The sequence below is a fragment of the Tamandua tetradactyla genome, chromosome X (assembly GCF_023851605.1).
Source record: "Tamandua tetradactyla isolate mTamTet1 chromosome X, mTamTet1.pri, whole genome shotgun sequence".
NCBI lineage: Eukaryota > Metazoa > Chordata > Mammalia > Pilosa > Myrmecophagidae > Tamandua > Tamandua tetradactyla.
This window is the reverse complement of record NC_135353.1, coordinates 116901827-116915143: the sequence shown is the minus strand read 5'-3', so window position 1 is coordinate 116915143 and position 13317 is coordinate 116901827. Positions and strand designations below refer to the sequence as shown.

General features: G+C 44.8%; 1 pseudogene across 1 annotated transcript in view; it reads right to left on the bottom strand.

Annotated features, from left to right (window-relative positions):
• The window catches only part of LOC143671118 (cleavage and polyadenylation specificity factor subunit 7-like), a 408209-nt pseudogene extending 396570 nt beyond the window's left edge, over nt 1–11639 (bottom strand). The window contains exon 1 of the transcript XR_013169492.1: nt 7434–11639. The product of XR_013169492.1 is annotated as a cleavage and polyadenylation specificity factor subunit 7-like (transcript). The remainder of the gene's footprint in view (nt 1–7433) is intronic.
• Between the last annotated feature and the right edge of the window lie 1678 nt (nt 11640–13317).

Genomic DNA, 13317 nt, shown 5'->3' with positions numbered 1-13317 from the left:
AAATTATAAGGATGTCAAGGATTTATGAACCATGTGAATGTGGGAAACATGAAACATTGTTAGAGATGCTAATTGCTCATAAGTTTTAGCTTCTATTAATCAAATTCATATTTAAATCAATTAATAAATTCCATGTATGTATCTGAGAACCTGAGCAAGGGTGACAAAACCTCAAAACCAAATCAATAGGCCAAGCCCTCAATCTTGGGGTTTGTTCATATGAAACTTAACCCCCCAAACGATAGGTCAAGCCAACTTAAAATTAGGCCTAACCTTCACCCCCAGAGAACCTCTTTTGTTGCTCAGATGTGGCCTCTCTCTCAGCAAACAGGGCAAGCAAACTCACTGCCCCCCTTTCTAAATGGGTCCTGACTCCCAGGCTTGTGGACCTTCCTGGCAATGTGGGAGTGCTCCAGGAGGAAATGCCAATTGGAGAGCAAAGGGGTTTTGTCCCCAGCAGTGAGGTACCAAGAGGGTCCCACATCCCCCTCATAAGCCACGGATGCTGGACAGAGCTAATAAGAACCCATTTTGTTGGTTGAAGAAAAAAAAGTCTATTTTGGTTTTTTTTTTTGAACACAAAAGGCGGGGCAGGAGCGAGGCGGGCGCCGTCAACGGCGCATGATCGCCATCTAGCAGCCATAAAGACGGAGCGCAGATGTTGGCGCAGAAAGACAACATTTTCAGTTGCTTTTCTGCCCACAGCGCTTGGGATCTTGGCCGAGTAAGCACAGCCGGGAAAGCAAGGACAGACACTACTCTGGGCTTGGCCAAATTGGCCACCGCAAGGCCTCAACTATCCCAAAGCCTCCCTCCCCGCGGCCCCGGAGCCATAGCAACGACCTCAGGAGGGCCCTCCGCCCTCCGGGGAACCGGCCTGGAGGGCGGGGCGGGCCCTGGAGTGGCCGGTTCTGCGCCTGCGCGCGGGCGAACTCTGCGGTCATGGCTTGTCTTTCTCCTGGGGTCCCCCGGGAGGTGACCTTCCCAAAGCCCTGTTGAGAGGTCGGGGAGGGATGCTACTCGGCCCGTGGGTCCCGCCGCTCCATGAGCGGGACCTCTGCCAATGTCCCGCGTAGCCTACCCACCCCGCAGCCCTGTCCCAGGCTCACCGCCACTCTCCGAACACTCTAGTAACGCTGCAAGCCCTATTCTCACCTCACTGCCCTTAACCTCCTCGGCGATGGCAGCATGCACCAGGGATGACCCGGCTCACAGTGGAGTCTCTCCGTACTCAGGGATGTTCTGCACCCCTCCTGAAAAGCCCCAACCTCCACCCCAGCCTCGCCTCCGGCCTCTGGTTAATCCCTGGACATCAAGAAACACGCACCCTTCCAAGATGTTCACTTCATCCATCTTCTTTCCTCATCACCACCAAACCTACCTCTTGTCCTTCCAGCTCATTCCCTGTGATGCCCCTGCATGGACAGCCTTCCTCTCATGGACACCTTAGTACACTCACCACACCTGTTCCTGCTCATCCACCAGCCCTTCCTTACCCAGCTGCCCCAGAGCTAACACCTCTCTCAAACACACGTCTTTCAAAACCCCATTCTCGCTCCTCCTCCCTGCTCTCCTGGCTACACCCTATTCATAAACTCCGGGCGTGTATCTGAGCACCTGAGCGAGCATGTGACAAAACCCCCAAACCTTACCAAATTATTTGACCTTAAAGTAATGACCATGAGAAAACGGGCCTCTCATCTTAACTACAATATTCAGCAGTCACTAGCAACCCTTCTTCATTATGATGGCTTAATGAGAAGACACAGGCAATCTGAATGGGAATACTGACAGCTCCGCCAACGCAATTTACCTTTTTGGGTTCTGATGCCACCTCTCTGCTTAAAACACTCCTGACTGAAACCAGCCCTGTGACCCCTGCTCAGGGTCCCAGACCTTCTACCTCAAGGGCTTTGTCCTGCCATTTTCCTCTCTCCTGAATCATCAATTAACCACTGTATACAAGAATGGGCCGTAACAAAGAGGGGAAATAAAACCCACTCTTTCCCACCCGTGCTTCCGCAACTACTGCACATAAAGCAAAACCGCCTCAATTTACCCTGAAAACCTCCCCTTCTTGGCCTCTTCCACAGAGCTGGGGGACGCTGAGGTGGCCAAGCGGGGTGCGCGGAGTGAGGGTGCAGACGACGACATAGACCGGGACGAGCGTGTTCGAGGGGGAGCGGGGGGAGGGTGGGAATGGTCAGGGCATTGGCAGAGGTCCCGCTCAGGGAGCGGCAGAGCCCACGGGCCGAGCAGCATCCCTCCCAGGGGACTCCAGGAGGAAGACGCGCCAGGACCGCTGGGGCCGCCCGCGCGCAGGCGCAGAACCCGCCACTCCTGCGCCCGCCCCGCCCTCCAGGCCAGATCCTGCGAAGGGCGGAGGGCCTGCCGGAAGCTGTTACCATGGCTCCCGGGCCGCGGGGAGGGGGCTTCCTGCTAGTTGGGGCTTTGAGGCGGGGTTATTCGACCAGTCCCAGTCCAGTGTCTGGTCCTCGCTTTCCTGGCTGCGCGTCCTCAGCCAAGATCCTGAGGCTTGTGACCAGGAAACCAGCGGAAAAGGATATTGCTCTGCGACAACGTCCGCGCTCTGACTCTTTGGCCGCTAGATGGCGATGGCTCCCCGTGCACTGCGCCCACCTCGCTCCTGCCCCTCCTTTTGCACTCCAAAAAACTGTACAGAATTTCAGGGAACCGAAACCATTTCCTGCTGGTTCTAAACTCAGCACCTTGCCAGTTTCTAAGAAGGGGGTGGATCCCTCACTGCCAAGACAAGAGGGTTTTGCTCTTCAATTGGCATTCCCTCCTGGAGCACTGCGTGAGCCCGTTGTATTTCTGCTTCTCTACTTGCTCCTGTCATTTTCTTTCCCCCAGTTTGTGCTGGGGTTTATGGACCCTTAGCAATATATTCTTTCAGTATAGACGTCATTCAACTCAGAAAATTTGTAAGATCACTATATCATAACAAAGCTCCTCTTATCCACAATCCCACCACCCAGGGGTGACCATGAATAATCTTTTGTGACATGTTTCCCGGGAGGTTTTTCATTTATAAGGTGCAGGTTAAACATGATGAGGTTCCTACTGCATCGGGATTTCAATTTCCCGTTTTTTAAACTCCCATTTACAACATAAGAGGGCCCCGCGATAAAAATCGCTGAACAGTAACTTTCACGTATTTTTATTAATTTTTCTTCTTAAAACAAAGAGTAGTCTGGACGTGTTAAAAATTAATTGTAAGCGAGATGAACGGACAAATTCCCCGCCCACTTCCTGTCTCAAACTTCATAGTGTAACCTTCCTGAGGAAAAGAGCTGTGCTTGTTTTGCTTCCTTGCACAAGAAACGAACAGCACAGGGCTTTAGCAGGTGCTCAATATACATTTGTTTAATAAATGAACAGTATCTGCTTTCTTTCTATTGCCTCTCTCTTTATAAATATAATGTACCTTTTATTCTACTGGCTTATAACTATTATAAAAATTTTCTTACAAGGCTTTTAAAAATTTACATTTAGCACGCTGTCATGATAAAGTGATTCTTCCAAGTTGTTGCCCATGTCAAGTTTATTCCTTTTATTGCTAAATAATCTGCCACTATAGGTAGTTACCACAGTCTCCTTACCCATTCTACTGCTGACCAAGACTCCCTTAGCTTCCCTTTAGCTTGTCTGAACTTCAGGCAGGTTTCTCAGGGACTCCTGACACCTGGCCCTCATCTCACAGGTCCTTCAGCTCTCCTGGCACCCGACAGGCACCTAACTAGGTAGTTCCTTATCTCCCTCTTCCTCCCTCTTGGCCTTTCTTACAAGCTACAGGTGACACAATCACAGCAAAAGGAAACAAATTCCAAACCAAATGGCCCGAATTGTAATCACAGTAAATCACTCACCCTTCCCAGTGATCAATCAACCCCTTTAACATTGTTTAAGGACTGGTCTGGCAGCCTACTCTGCGCCTAAAAATCCTACTGTCCTCTGTCTGAGTGAAGTTGAGTTCTAGTCTCTCTTCCCTGCTGCAGCAGTCCTTGAATAAAGTCACCCTTGTCTGTTTAACATCATCTGATACACAACTTTTTCTTTGAAAGCATGAAGGCCATGTGGCTTGTTCCAATTTTGGCCCAGTGTAACTGGAGTTCAGATGAGTATTCAGGTACTGAGCTTTGTGTGAACATAACTTTTCACTTCTCTAGGATAAGTAAGTATCCAGCTGTGTGGTTGCTGAGCCATTTGGTAAGTTGTATGTTAACTTTATAGGAAACCATTTTATGACAAACCATTTTCCAGAGAGGCTGTAACTATTGTGCAATCCCACCAGCTATGGATGATCGAGTTGGTCACGTTCATTCTTTTAGTATTATTATTATTATTACACATGGTTGTCCAAATGATCCAACACATTTGTTGAAAAGACAGAACTTTCTCCATTGAATTGCCTTTGCACCTTTGTCACAAGTGAATTGGCCCAATATGCGTGGGCCTATATCTAGACTCTCTTCTATTCCACAAAATAGCGTTATCTTATAAGTTAGTCTGATGCCCCGATAAATCCCAGAGTGGTTTGAACAGTGAATAAAGAAGTATTTGCAAAGTCCCCTTGGGGAAATGAGGAAAAAGGGGGAAAATTCAACCTCTCCATTTGGAGAATTTCTGATATTCTCGCAAGCACCGGGAACAACCAAATCAATAGGCCGAGCCCTCAATCTTGGGGTTTGCCCGTATGAAACTTATTCAGCAAAGGACAGGCTAAGCCTAATAAAAATTAGACCAAAGACTCATCCCCAGAGAACCTCGTTTGTTGCTCAGATGTGGCCTCTCTCTCTAAGCCCGCTCAGCATGTGCACTCACTGCCTTCCCCGCTATGTGGGACATGATTCCCAGGGGTGTGAATCTCCCTGGCAATGTGGGACAGAAAGCCTGGGATAAGTCAGGTCCTGGCATCAAGATACCGAGAAAGCCTTCTTGACCAAAAGGGAGAAGAGAGAAAGGAGACAAAATGAAGTTTCAGTGGCTGACAGATTTCAAACAGAGTCGACAGGTTATCCTGGAGGTTATCCTTATGCACTATAAAGATATCCCATTTTAGTTTATGATGTATTGGAGTGGCTAGAGGGAAGTTCCTGAAACTGATGAGCTGTGTTCCAGTAGCCTAGATTCTTGAAAACACTTGAATAAAGATGTAATGTTTACAATGTGACTGTGTGATTCTGAGAACCTTGTGTCTGATGCTCCTTATATCCAGGGTATGGATAGATGAGTAAAAAATATGGATATAAATAAATAATAGGGAGGACAAAGGGTAAAGTAAAATAGGTAGATGGAAACACTAGTGGTCAATGAGAGGAAGGGTTAAGGCATATGATATGTATGAGTATTTTCTTTGTATTGCTTTTGGAGTGATGCAAATGTTCAAAAAATGATCATGGTGATGAACAGACAGCTATGTGATGATATTGTGAGCCACTGATTGTACACGATGTATGGAATGTATTTATGTCAAGAATATATGCTTTTATGTTAAGTATATACAATAAAAATGCTTAAAGAAAGATCAAGCCTATTGATTTGGGTGTCTCTAATATTTGACAACATATCAGGGGTTTCCCTGGTGGTAAAATTTTAAAGTTCCATATTGTTTCTCCCATCCATCAAGGGACTTTGACAATACTTTTGATTATCTCCTTAATATACTCTGGGATTTATCCAGGCATTACATTAAGCTATACAGGATTAAAGGCCCTCATTCTTATTCTGGGCTTCCTGGGTTTGGATGATTTAAACGATCTATCCAGACAGGTTGAGTTAGATTATGTGCTACAGAAAGTTTAGGTTCTGTACAAAATAAAACTTTCTTCCTTTGGGCTCAAAGAGTAGATAAGATTCTAAAATACAGACAATGTCTTCCTTACCCTATGTTCTGAATTACCTTAATCCAAACCCGATTGGGCTCGTTCTAATGCACCTAAGCATGGAATCCATCTGAGCATGCTCAGTAATTACAGCCCCTCTAATGACATCATCTGAGGCCACTCTGCTCATTACCTGAAACTCTGCGCATTTTTTCTGTAATAAAACTGTCAGAATTACTGCAATTCCAGGAAACATATTTTGGGCCACTCGGTCATCTGCTCTCCTGCTATGTGCCTAGTAATAAACTCTTTCTCTCTTTGAAATACCAGTATCTTAGGAATTGGTTATTGAGCATGTCAGGCAAAAGAAACCATGGCCTGTGTCCACTAACAACACCACTGTCCTTCCATGGATGAATGGATAAACACACTGTGGCCCATAACAGCAGACTGCTCAGCCTTAATAAATAAGAAACTATTGATATATGCATTTGCAATTCATTCAGGTGTCACATTATGCTCGATGAAAGAAACCCATCCTAGAAGGCTTAAAAACTTTCGGATGTAATTCATATGACACTCTCCAAAAGACAAAACTATAGTGAGGGAAAACAGATCAGGGTTTGCCAGGGATTAGGGGTGAGGGACGTGTAACTACAAAGAGGTGGATCCAGGTGGTTTGTTTTTGGGTGATGGAACTGTCCTGTATTCTGACTGTGGCAGTGGTGTCACAAATCTGTACACGTGTTTAAGTTCAGAAATATGCATAAAAGAAAAAGAAAGTAAACTTAGTATTATGCTAATTAAAAGAATTAATAGTCGATTTGAAGTAGGGGCTTTCTCTATTCCTTCAAAAAAAGGTACATAGAATGCTACATTAAAACTTAGATCACCTGCCCAGGTTGTGGTCTATTTCAGGCAATGTGAAGACCAGAGATCCACTCATTTTCTTCAAATACGCTGGTAGCTAGGAATTTGTATTAACTAAATTGTGGCTACCAGCACATACTGGGGAAGGAACATGGAACACATGACAAATATTTTAAATTTAGGACCTGGCTGCAAATACATGCAAACACAAACACACATCCTAGAAGGAGAGTCTATGCTTCAGTAAATGAAATCTATGTGTACAATTAATTAGACCATTTATATCGTTTAGGCCATCACTATCCCAAACAAACACTTGGATGTGGAATGACTGGAACATTATTTTAACCACATAGCTCCCAACTAATAGTCACATGTCACAAGGAACCTCTCAGGGTTATTTTTCTTCACATAGAAAGCCAATTCTCAGAGGAAAAGAAAGATCTCACAAATGCCCTTTTATGAAAGAATAGTGACACTTTAGAAAGAAACACCAACTCGCAACTCACCCATCTTTCCATCATTCTTTTCACTCTTCCTCCCTCCACTCTTTCATGTGCAATGAAATAATAACCACACACATGTAGTACTCACAATCCTCTACAGAAGGCATTACAGGAGACCATTATTTAGGGGCAGGGAGGTGGCTGGGGCAATAAATGTTACATCCCTCCCTTCCTCATCTCACCCCATTGTATTCCTTCATCAGTCACTCACCCCAGTCGGGTAATGATCTTGTATCAAATCTCTGCTTAAATCAGCTCAGCTTCAGGCTTCCTTCATCGTCCCACACAGCTTTGAAAGAGAAGAGAACATGAGTGAACCCAAAGAATAGCTATTGGTCAGAGCTTCAGGTTGATGGATGATGTCCTTCGGTTTACTGTTTCCCCACACATCCCTCACCTTTCTGTATCCAATTCAAAAGCGTTTACTGAGTCCTTACCCTGAATTCATGTACTAGATGATGTAGATAAAAAGATATGTGAGAGATGACAGCTACCATTTGTATAGTGCCTTCTCTGTGCCAGGTCATGTGGATTATCTCATTCAGGTCTCCCAACAAACATTTAAACTGTGCAGGCTTATTGTCAATTTAAAATAGTGAGAGAGACTGACTGCAGTGACAGGGTCTACACTGCAATCCACACAGTGTAAACTGAATTCTGGAGTAGAGGGCAATGAGCTAGGAGTTAAGCATGTTCCAGACCATGGAGAGTTCAAATACCATGCTGGAGCAACAACCAAAAATCACACATTTTCCTGCCTGAACTGAGAATTTCCCCAAACCCCAAAGGCCCCAAATTTCCTAGGCTGGAGTTGAACGCAATTGATCCACACAGTGTAAGATGTTTTGTGTTTCAAGTTCCCAGGGGGAGACACCCAGAGGGGAACAACCAGGATTTAGGGCGGGGTACTTGATACATGAGGGAAAAGCTGAGAAGACTGTCACTGAGAGAGAATGGGGCTCTTAATAATCTTTCGGGACTCAGCTTACACATCACTTCCTCCAGGAAGCCTTCTCTGGCCTCTTCCCCAGGTCCTGCACAGGTACTCTTTCTCGGAAGCACCACGACACCCTGAATTTTTCCTAATACAGCCCAGCCTAACACTGCTGGCAACAGATGATTATATCTGTCTCATCCAGTGGTCTGGGCGCTGACAGAGACCAGGTACTCTGTCCTGTTCACCCAGCAGGAAGGCTTGCCCCAGTAGGTGTGTCACAAATATGTACAAAATGGAAAGAGGAGAATGTTGGGCCCTTCATAAATATACTGAGGACATCTACCCCCTGCAGTATCCATATTTTCCTATGTAACAGAGGAGCAGATTCCTGCTGTGAGAAGTCAGGTAACATCCCCAGGGCCACACAACCAGCAGGGAAGGAATTTCATCCCAGGTCTGCCTGACTCCAGATGCATGCAGCCTTGGTATTTTCTGCCTGGATTCTCAGCTTCCCAGAAAGCCTAACTTGCAAAGTAATCACGTGGGAGAGAATTCAGGCAGGGAAGGCCTGTTGGCTCATCCATGTGTCCAGAGCTGCTCCAGGGATCAGGTTACTCACGTGCAAATATTATCACATAACTAGCATGAGCTCTGTTGGAAGCGCTGGGAGTACTACACTGGTCAGAACAGGCAAACTCTCTGCTTCCATGAAGTTGGCATTCAAGAGTAGAGAGGGAGACATTAAAGAATGGAACAAAGAATTGCATACCAGGTCACAGGTGATAAGGGCTGTGAAGACAGGTGAGATTATTTTGACAATTAAACCAGTGACATGTATTAATTTGGCATGTCAATGATACCAGATATCCACATAAAATTACTTATCTGCATACAAAGAAACAGTTATAATTTAATAATATTAATTAAATAATAGTTTGATTTTGGGGGCCAGAAATGGCAGTCCTAAAGCCAAATGACTGAGATCTATCAAATCCCCAACCCACGCTGGTTCTGAAAACTGTGTCGCTGTGCCTTGTGCAATGCCAGGGGAAGAGGAATCTGAGTTCTAGCTGTGCACAGCACACTGATGAAGTAAAAAGTTTGTAAGGCATCTGGTACAGAGGTGTTCTAAATTTTTGATGCCTACACAAATTACCTCTATGGTATCAACTCTAGAATGGAAGGGATGCTCTTCTTAGCAGGGTCATGAGAAAAGGATGTTTAAATCAGAAAACATCCAGTGATGCCCCCCCTCTGAGTGTGAGAAGAAATGAAGTGACTAATGACACATGGTCCTTGCCATGGGGAATAAACTGGCCATAGACAGTTCCGGACAGGGTGGAGATAGAACACACAATGCCCTCTCCCTCCCTATAACGAATACAAATCTGAGCAGAGAGATTTCCTACGTTCACTCCTTTATAGTGTATTATTTTCACTAGATACACAGCTCATGTAATAATATCTATGCATTACAAAGGGGGAAAGGTGGGTATTACACTGGTATGATAAGGTTCTGGATGAAACGTGCAGGTAAATGACACCAACAGCCTTTGAGTGAACAGAAAAATGAGCAGAGGGATTTCCTCTATCGATTCACTAACAGTACATACTTTCCACTAAACAAGTTCATGTATAACAATAGCTCCACTGCATGGAGGGGGTAGCATGTGTCATCAGCACTAGTATAATAAACATGTCCTGCACAAGTGCTGGGGTCCAGGCTCCAGGATCTGGGATTTGGTGGACTTGGTATACACAAGGCACATTTCATGCAGGATAAAAGCTGGCAAACATATTTCACATATTGTGAAACAGGCATGAAGGAAGCGAGGACAGGAGTAAATCAGTGAATCACGGAAGAGCGGTCTGTATCCCAGGTGGTCAGGAGCAACTTCTAACAAGGGGTGGTATAATATCACACTATATTAAGATCCCCATATGCACATGTGGTAACTGACGATAAAAGAGGTTAAGCAACTAACTCAAGTTCACACCCCTCATTATTGGTGGTGACCATTTTCCACTTAGGTCTGTTCTTATACAGAGATCTCTGAATTGTTCATTACACCAATCTCCCCCTCTTAACGTTGTCACCTGTTTTGATACACTGTGCACCCTTGGCTTCCCTACCCTTGGCTCTCTTTGCCCTTTAAATTCTTATAATCTGGTAAATACAGTACACATTTTTGTTAAATTGCATCAGACCTTTTGACTGTAAATATTTCTTGCCATGTGTCTTAGCCAGCCCATTTTCTTGAGTTTGTATTGCAACAATAATGAGAATCGATGACTGCACTCTGTGTGTCTATATCACTCAATCTTAAACAAAATTGAGACGTGATCAATATGCATTAAAAACAGTAATACCAGTGCTTCTGGAGAAAAGTATTCACTAAATTTTGCATGAAATGCCAAGACATCATATCAAAGATACCACCTAGGTGATAGGGAGTTGCTGAAATTCTGCTAGTTTCCATATGGAAATCCTTTCTGCTTGTTCCTTTCTCTCCATTGCTGGTATGCTGAGAGGCTCAGTCAAGAAAGGCCTTTAACGGCCTTTAATGTTAACATTTCCTTTTTGAGAAAAAAACAAGCAAAAGGATTCTAAAACACATATGCACAATTATAACCCAGCACACATCCTAGGTATATAGTGTATACAGGGAAATTGTATCAGGAATGAAAATGAAAACCAAGGAGTAATCATAAAACCAAATGTCTGACCACAGCAGCGTTCTACTGCCCAGGATGTGCCCTACTCCAGCAAACTAGGCAAGGGAAGACGCCCTCCTACTTAAAAATATGTTACCCCGACCCTCGTACTTGATAACACCATCTACGTGACTGCATACCAGCCAGGAATCACACAGCATATTAAAACGCTTATTCACCGATAACGTCACCATCGGCCATACACTCACAAACCTTCTAGAAAGAGGTTCTCAGACGATTTCAATATAAGATATGTTGTGTCCTGGAAAACACCTGAATTCTTTTTCGTTGTTTTGTCGGGGTGGGTGAGGTGGGGAGGGGGTGAGGCATCTCTGAAGCTCTTGAACACTGATTCTAACGCAGTTATCTCCCGGGTGCTTACACAATGCTCGGATGAAGTTTAAATATCGTATTTCCCCACTTAAAAATGTCCATCCCCAAATGGAAGGATAGAATATTCCATACACGCGTTTCAAAATCTCAGTGCCGACACTGAAGGCATAGAGCGCCTGAGATACACACTGCTCACTTAGAAAGCACCACTATGGTTCCCCGAAGTGAAGAACACTGTTCCCACCGCCCGAACGCGCACTGGCCTGTTCCTAGGGAGACCTGGCTCTGCAGCTTCCGGGGGCGCCTTCTCTTCCGGGATCAGGTCCCCGCCGCGCGGACACCCGCGCGCAGCCGCTTCTCCTCTCGGCCCACGAAACCAAGACCGCGCCTGGGAAGAAAAGAGCTAAGGAGCAGTCCTCCGGAGAGCCTAGAGAAGCCACACCCAGGAAGGAGCACTGTGCTGGCGCTGGCCGTGACGTCACAGGAACGCGAACCGTGAAAGAAAATGAGTCCTAAATTCCCGCTTTCGTTGTCAAGTGCAGCTGGGGAATCGGGCACAAGCGGCTTCGTGTGCGTGAGGACAGGTTGGGTTGTGCGAACCCGCGGAGTAAAGCTCTGCTCCGTGGAGAGAAAGGGCTGAGGTGGGTCCTCCGGGCAAAATCCCTTGGCGGCCCCAGGGCGCTCCTCCCCAGGAGCGTGTTGATGGCGGAGGAAGGGTCCCGGAGCCCAGAGGAAGAGTTTCCCGGTCAGTGGGGAGGGGCTTCATAGAGAAGGGTCGTGGGTGCGGGGCTCAAGGCATTGAAAGGAGGGGCTTCTGTGACTGGCTCATTTTGCGCTTTCTGTTATAGCGTGCACAGGTGAGGAGTATTAGCCATTTGATTAAACAAAAATTTTTATAGTCATATATTCAACATATTCCCATTTCAACCACTTACATGTAAACAATTTATTGGTGGTAACTACATGCCAAGTGTTGTGCTAACATCACCACCATCCATTGCCAAAATTTACCATCACCTCCTCCTGAGAAACCTTGACCAAAAGGGGGAGGAGAGAAATGAGACAACATAAAGTTTCATTGGCTGAGAGTTTTCAGAGTCCAGAGGTTATCCTGGAGGTTATTCTTATGCATTACATAGATATGCCTTTTTAGTTTATGGGATATTGGAGTAGCTGGAGGGAAGTACCAGGAGTAGCTGGAGGGAAGTACCAGAGACTGTGGAGCTGTGTTCCAGTAGCCTTGGTTGTTGAAGACAGTTGTATGACGAGTTTTTACAGTTTGACTGCTTGTGAAAACCTTGTGGGTGATGCTCCCTTTATCCAAGATAAGGACAGATGAGTAAAAAATATGGAGAAAAATAATCATGGAGGATAAAGTGTAAAAAATTGGGTAGATTGAAATACTCCTTTAAAAGAGGGAAATGTAAGGGGTGTAGGATGTATGAGGTTTTTTCTTTGCTCTTTTTATTTGTTTTTCTGGATTCAATGATTCAAATGTTCTACAAATGATCAGGATGATGAGTACACAACTATGTGATGATACTGTGAATTATTGATTGTATACCATTCATGGACTGTATCTCTGTGACAATTCCTGAATAAAAATATTTTTAAAAACATTTTTGAAAATAGAACTATGATGATTAACAAAAGAAAATCACCCATTATTTAAAATAATTTAATCTGACCCATATATTATAACAAAAGAAAGTTTAATCTCTGGGGATACTGTTTGGGTGTACAAGGGAAGTTTCTGGGTGCAGCTATCAGCTAACATTCTAATTCTTTTTAGATGGTCTGTGGTTACCTTGGTGTGTTCACTTTGTGCTATATGATTGGGCTGTACCCTTTTCTGGGTGTATATTTTAAGTAAAAATGTTACTATATAATTATTTTTTAAAACAAAGTTACCATCACCTCCAACTCAAACTCTGTACCCACTAAGCACTACGTTGCTACTCACCAACCTAACACCCATCCCCGCACATCCTGACCCTTGCAACCTGTAATATTTCTGTCTATGAATTTGCATGTTCCAGTTTATTCATATAAGTGGGATCATACAGGATCATTATTTTTTCCTTTTGTATCTGGCTTATTTTGCTCAACA